Genomic DNA, 7,594 nt, shown 5'->3' with positions numbered 1-7,594 from the left:
AAGCAAATACCTTCAGCAGATGCTTAAAAGTTATATCACTGAATTTCCCCCTTGAACAGAACTAGTCTGAGATGTTTCATTTACTGTAGTTCCATTTCTAACTTCATATGTAGAACTTAACTTGTGCTTCTCACCATTTCATGGCAATTAAAGAGAAGCTGATAGGCACTCCAGCTTTTACGAGATTTAGTAAAACCAGCTAATATCTATTACTGCTGAGGAAAAGCTAGTTTCCTATAAGAACAGAATTTTGTGTTTCTGAGAATGCATATTGATATTTTATTATACTTATTATATAACATCTTTTGATGCAAAATTAATCCCACCTAAGAGTATCTATGATCATTCACATTCCTTAATCACCAATTAGTATATGATGCATTTTCTGATAATTTATGCTGTCACTAATCACACAAAAAATAACCAAACAACTGTGGCCATGGCTTGTCTTATATGGTTTGTATAACTTGAGATGGCACTGCACTGGAATGACAGACATGAGAAAAATGAAGCAAAAGTTATATATTTTGGTGTAATGTGATCAGAGGAATGCCTGCTAAGGCATTTCACTGGCGTCCTTTTGTTAGCTTTAGAAACAGTATACCTGCTCTTTTTTGATCAATCACAATCATGTTACACAGAAGTACATTAGAAACTGGATTACTGAATGTGTAATTATAAGTTTCACATAACTTCAAGGTCTATTTTTACTCTTTTTAAGGATTGCTATTAATGTTTAATAGCAACAATACACAGCTTTACTTTCCATTGAAAAACCATGTAAAAATTTATGTCATTATAAAAAGATCAATTTCATTAAAAGATTACTTTAAAGAACTACTAGTCAAACTAATTTTTTAAAATGAGGATACTCTTAGAATTCAATTTAACACACACCCTAAAATACAGTATAAATATTATATAACAATATAATATTTTATAGCATTTATATATAATGCATAAAATATGTAAACAATAATAGAATATAGTAATATATTATGCATGTATAAAATTTAAATTTATTTACAATTTAGATTGTGAGGATATTGTTAAAGCAATTAATTTCACAGGGTGTTGTTAAATATATAAAGATAGAATATATCCTAAAAAAAACCCAGTGCCTAAATTTCTCTTCTAGACAAGATATCTAGCAGTAGTGATGGCTTTCTAATTATTTTTAAACTTATTCATGATTGTTAAGGTCAAGAGTTCCCAATGTGCAACACGCTGTCCTTCAACGTGGCTCAGATCAAATATTTTGGGCATTTCCTTTGGGCAGTTTGCCATTGTTCTGTTGGATTGGAAGTTACAGAAATTTGACTGGTATGTCTTTCAATCTTTTTTTTTTCCCCCCTTAGCTATTGAAAGCAAGTATTGTTGTATCTGTACTGCAGCTGAAGCAATTTTGCATTTGAAAACTTGCATGTTTGCTTTCTGCTTACACAATAATCTATTTTCATCCAGGGTTCTGTTGACTGCTGCATAAAGTAGCAAGTGCTATCACCCAAAAAAAGTACAGCTTTAAGAGAATAGTAATACTTCTCTGTTATCTTGAAAAGGCTGTCTGTGTGATTTATATTGCTGGCAGTGTATTAAATGTGTCATGTGGGTGTCAGAGAAGTACAAAATAGCTTCTGTTTTACAGACTCCTCCTCTAAGTCTGTTCTTGGGTCCTCCTTTACATATTTACTTTTTCAGCATAATATAAATGGAAACGTGGTGTGAAGTACTTTTGCAGTGCACTTTAAATCTGTAGTTAATAATTTCCTAATATAAAGAAGTCATAGCAATATGCACTCACTATTCACATATTATTAAGAACAGGATGTGTCATGAAACTTTGAGCTACGTAAAAAAAAAATGGTTAAATGAAAAAGAATTTCTCCTTAGTGGGCTATTCCTTTTCTTTCCTCAAATGTTTCTTGAGGAATTTTAATTCACTACTTAAAGAACTCACTAAGCAAATTTTTACACTGTATGGTATTGTCAATCTCTGAAACACTGCTGGTCCTTTGGGCATAGTTTCAAACAGATTAGGCCATTTTAATACATTGAAGCCAAAACCAGAACCATCTGTCCCCATTCCTGTGTCTGCAAACCATGTCTCTCCCAAATCAAAGCAAGCAACCAATCAATCTTTTATTTTACTGCCTGCATTTGCCCACCAAGTAATCTGGGCCTTTATAATGGCAACCCTATTTGAGGTGTACACCCAAAAAAGTGTGAATTGGGGCATTTCTGATGAGTAAACCACAAAACAAAGAGATACAAGTAATTTTCCTTTATGTGAACTATGGGCTTTTTATTTAGGAAAGAAGAATCTGCTAACAAGAATACCATTTCAGACAGGGCACACATTTTCTTTCTAAATTAAAACTTACAGCACATTTGAGTGTACCCAGTTTAAAAAAAGACCAAACAAATAAAGAAAATTCCACATATTTTGTCATTCTGAAGAAGATACCATTTTCATAAGCCATATTGACCAACTCTTAATATGTCTTTGAAAATTATTCAGAATTGTAAATATTTCATTCTGTTAGGTTCTTGCCATTGGAGAAAGAGAAGTTTTATTGTCGGTAATTCTGGTACTTGCATACCAAGTATGCATCCAGCTTCTAAAACTGTTTTTTCCCCCCATTCTCCACATTTCCACACAGATTTACAGACCACAGAAGATGTTTGGAGTTGAAAGGGACCCACAAGATTCATTGAGTCCAACTCCTAAGGGAACAGCCCACACTGCTGCTGCTACCAAGGGTCCTTCAATGGACTCAAAAGTCTTCAAACTTCATTGAGGTGACTGTTGGTTTTACTTGGCCTGGTGTTTGGTAGCAGGGGGCCACACAGGTGGTTTCTGTGAGAAGTTTCTGGAAGCTTCCACCATGCCCAGCAGAGCCAATCCCTGATGGCTCTGAAGGTGGACATGCTCCTGACCAGAGCTGGGCTAATTAGAGGTGGTTATAATGTCTCTGTGATGACATATTTAAGAAGAAAATCAAAACAAAGGAGGCACAGTTTTTTTCCTAGCCAAAGGAGAGGAGGAGGTGAGAACATGTGAGGGAAACAACTGGGAGACACCAAGGTCAGGGGAGAAGGAAAAGAAGGAGGTGCTCCAGGTGCCAGAGCCAAGATTCCTCTGCAGGCCATGGTGAGGACCATGGTAGCAGCTGTGTCCCTGCACCTATGGGGATCCACGGGGAATGCAGAGATCCACCTGCAGCCCATGGGGAAGGAGTCCATGCCTGGAGGAGGTTGTGATCTAGTGGTAGAGCTGGTGGAGAGAGGGGCCCTTGCTTCCAGGCTGGAACGCCTTGTCCTTGGAGACTGCACCCTGTGGAAAGAGTGACACATTCCACAGCAGTTTTGGGAGGACTGTGTGCCCATGGGAGGGACTTGCACTGTGGCATTTTTGGAAGGACTGCTGCTCGTGAGGGTGGAACCACACTGGAGAAGTTCAGTAGAACTGTCTCCCACGGGAGGGAGCCCACGGCCTTACAGGGGAAGGATTCTTCTCCCTGAATAGCAGAGGAAAACCCTGGGTGATGAACTGACCAAAACCCACATATCCTGTGTCCCTGCTTTGGTGGTGGGAAGGAAGGAGGGGTTGGGGGAAGAAAAGGTGTTTTAAGGGCTTATTTTACTTCTCATTATCCTCCTCTGATTCTGCTAGTAATAGATTCACCTTGTACCTTTAAGATGAGTCTGTTTGCCCTTGCAGTGTTTTCTCCCAGTTCTTATCTCAGCTTGTGAAATCTTTATTAAATTTTTCTCTCGCCTCTGCCCAGCTGTGGCACGAGAGAGTGAGCAAGTGGCTTTCGTGGGTGCCTGGCGTTTGACCAGTATTAAACCACAACAGTGGCTTTGAAGCCTAACATTTTTTCTGACTAGAAGTATTAAAAGTTAGGTCTAATTGTGTTATCTAAGCATGGCTGTTTTACTGGCAACTGGGGCAGTCTCTGTGCTGGTGCAGAATTCTAGGGTAACCAGTTTACAATCAAAGCGAGAGATGGGCTTCTGAACCATGCCACTTAGAAAAGTATATAGCTCTTATTACAAATTCATACTGAAACAACAAAAATTTAACACCAAACTTGTTTATCTTATTGGTATATGTTTATTTAGTTGTGTATCAAATGGAAGAGCATTAATTATCTGCGATGAGCTGTCCCTCTTCACCATGTGTTTTGTGCTCCTTCCCAGGGGAGTATCTACTCAAGCAACAGGCAGGGCACAGCACTTACCACAGCGTAGGGTGATGGAGGAAATCAGCAACGCTTCAAATGTCTGTGTCAGTATGATTTATGTAAATATGTTTCACCACAGTTTGGAACTATCTGAAAATTATTTGATCTACTGATGCAAGTTTGTTCCATGAGAAATGACAATGAAACAAAGGAAGAAAATTACTTAAAACACTGACATTAATATCCCCAAAGTTAAGAGTTTCAATCCATATTTTGGCTATTAAATAAGAGTTTCTGAGTTTCTGGAATTTCTTGAAGTCCCAGGACTACAGTTCCCATTGACCTCAATAAGATTTATAGGCAATTGAAACTCTTAAAAATCTAGTGACATTATTTATTATAATCAATGTTATAATACCTGAGGACCAAGAAAGCCTTGAGGAATTTGCAATGCAATATATAAGATAACGACATTATAGAAGGTAAGTGTAATTTAACCAGCATGATTGAAACAAATTTCCTATTTGATCAAAACTGCATTTCCCTTTCCTGTAAAAAAGAGAATAAGTGAAGGGTTGAATGACCAGTGAGAGACTATAAGAAAGAATAAAAAAAATATATAAAGATTGAAAAGCTGAAAAAGATGGAAAGATTGAAAGCTGAATTAAGAGCCCATTGGCACATGAAAAGAAAGGTTCAGCCAAAAGCAAAGATTATTCTCTGAAGATGCAGAGGTTCAGAGATATACATGTTTTGCTTGCCTTTCCTCTTGGCACCTACTGTATGTGTTTGTATATGGATGTAGAATTAATTTGTGTCAGGGTAAAGTATATAATGCAAGCTTAACTTAGTTTTAAATAACAAATATGTGCAATTTGATTAATCAATTCCATGCTAAAAGAAATCAAAGCTATCCATGCAACCTCTTCAGTGAGAGATTTTATATTTTCTCTTTTAAGACTATAAATAACCATATTTGTAGAGTGCTCAGCATAGGAAAGATGTGGACTTGCTGGAGACAGTCCAGAGGAGTGCCATAAAAATGATCAGAGTGATGTAAAACCTCTCCTATGAGAAAAGCTGAAAGAGTTGGGATTGTTCAACCTAGAGAAGAGCAGGGTCTGTGGAAACCTTTTGAGCTGTTTAGTATGTAAAGGGGCTTATAAGAAAGATGGGGACAAACCTTTTAGTGACCCCTGTAGCAACAGGACAAGGGATAATGGTTTTAAACGAAAAGAGAATAAAGTTAGATGGGATATAAGGAAGAATATTTTTTAACATTAAGGTGGTAAGACACTGGCACAGGTTGTCCAGAGGGCTGGGCAATATCCCAACCCTGGAAACATTCAAGAGCTCTAAGCAACATGATTTAGTTGTCCCTGCCCCTTACAGTGAGGCTGGAATAGATGATCTTTAAAGGTCCCTATCAAACCAAACGATTCTGTGATTCTATGATTTTATCTGTTTTCATTTGAGATAAAAAACAACCTGGGATCTGTGTATGGTATGCACTGGGTATGCACTTACATTTCACTTTCATTTCCAGAGAGCTTTTCAGGCAGTGAGTTTAATTGCGGTCCATAGGAGGATGACAAGCTAAATATAAGGAGTGAACCCATGTATCTACTGATAGGCAATATTTTGTAAAATTACTTCCTCTTTGTGATTTTTTTTTCTGGAATTCCCGTTGGTATTGCAAAACAGAAGTTTTGGTCAATTTTTTTTTTTTTTTTCAGGTAAATGCCTAAAGAATTTTTTTAGGATTATTTGAAGTGAACTTAGAGGAGCATGTTAGCTTACTCTTGGATTTGTATTTGTAAGTAGGAAATGGGTCATTAATAGAATAGAAATATGAAAATATTTCTACTCCTGGATACCTAACATGTTGACTATTTACTGATGTTAATTCTCTCTCTTGCTTCTCATCATTCTACCTTATATATAATTGAAGACAGTTTTGTTAAAGTTGAACTGGATAGGATTTTATTGTATCTACTTCTAGTAGAAAAGTTAAACATAGTCATACAAACAGGAAAATAAGTGGTTCAATGGTTCCTTTCAAATCTTTTGACTATGAGAAACTGATCTTCAACAGAAAGTTCACACAACTAGTAAATTAGGCAGATTTTAGAGCAAATTAAAGTAGCATTTAATGGTTGGCTAAACTGCAGAAACAAAATTTCTTAGGATTGCCTTGATTGGTTAACAGATGCAAAGGAAGTTACATGTGTTACCAGAAATTTCAGCCTGAGCATCCATCCTTTGGCCACTGCATTTTCTCAAGGATGTCCAGAGAAACCTCCTGCAGGCTAAGACAGATAAACAGGAACTGCAAAGTAATTTAATCTTTATCTTCTGGATATTCTAAGTTCATGTAGGAGTGTATATCTAGGAGTATACTCCTAGGAGTATATTCTTTTGTTTGCCTTTGTGTCAGTAGGAATTTTGCATATAAGCTCAAGGCAGTGCATAACCCTGAGAGTCCTACTTACCTCTTCAATTTGTTACTTGAATAATCACATTGTTACAATGAATACAGACCCTTTTTACAAAATTATGTAGATCATTATTAATTCCATGACAACACTTCACATGAGTCACATTGAATACTTTTAACTACTAAAGTAGCTGTAATACACAGTTGCATTGGAGACCAACTTTAATATAGTGCTTATTAATGTCCACTTCTGGCCAGCATGTCCATGTGAATACCAAATATATTACTAATGCTAAAGCTCTAGACAGCATGTTTCTGACGTTGCTGTATGTTGGTTTTCAATTGTATTCTAAGCTTTGGATATCAAAATCATAATAATGTCAACTAAAGCTTTACAAATTCACATACCATATGTATTATAAAATACTTGTCACAGAGTGATACTGTTTTATATCCTAAATAAAGTGGCTGAGGAAAAGAAAAATTAGTCACTTGAAGAAGTAGGACTCAAAATTAAAGACTAAGATAAAGAAGAAAATGAAAACAGCCTTCCTTTAAAAAAGTTACTTATTATCTCTAAATTATTTAGGCTTAACATCCCAAACTTTCAAAATATGCAGAAAAAATTAAAGCACTAGATTATCAGAGGTTTTTTGTTCTCCACAGCTCTATGCTAATCATTGGGCTGAGTGTGAACTGACTTTTTCCTCCTGCTATGAGCAACCAAAGTCTTTGTTCTGAGAATGATCACATAATTACACAGAAGATTAAAGAATTCCCATGAATAATTTGTGCTCATTTCTCCCTGTTAAACCCATTTAACCCAGTTGAGCGTGCCTTGCTGACTTGTTTCAGAGACTCACATTTTCATTAGAAAAGTAGAATATTCACCCTCCCCTGTTGCTGATAACTTTTTCTGGCTTATATTGTTGCCTAAACATTTCCCTGAACAATTTGGCATTGTTCATAA

Source organism: Lonchura striata, chromosome 1, assembly GCF_046129695.1.
Source record: "Lonchura striata isolate bLonStr1 chromosome 1, bLonStr1.mat, whole genome shotgun sequence".
In the NCBI taxonomy this organism is placed as follows: domain Eukaryota; kingdom Metazoa; phylum Chordata; class Aves; order Passeriformes; family Estrildidae; genus Lonchura; species Lonchura striata.
This window is presented reverse-complemented; position numbering follows the sequence as displayed.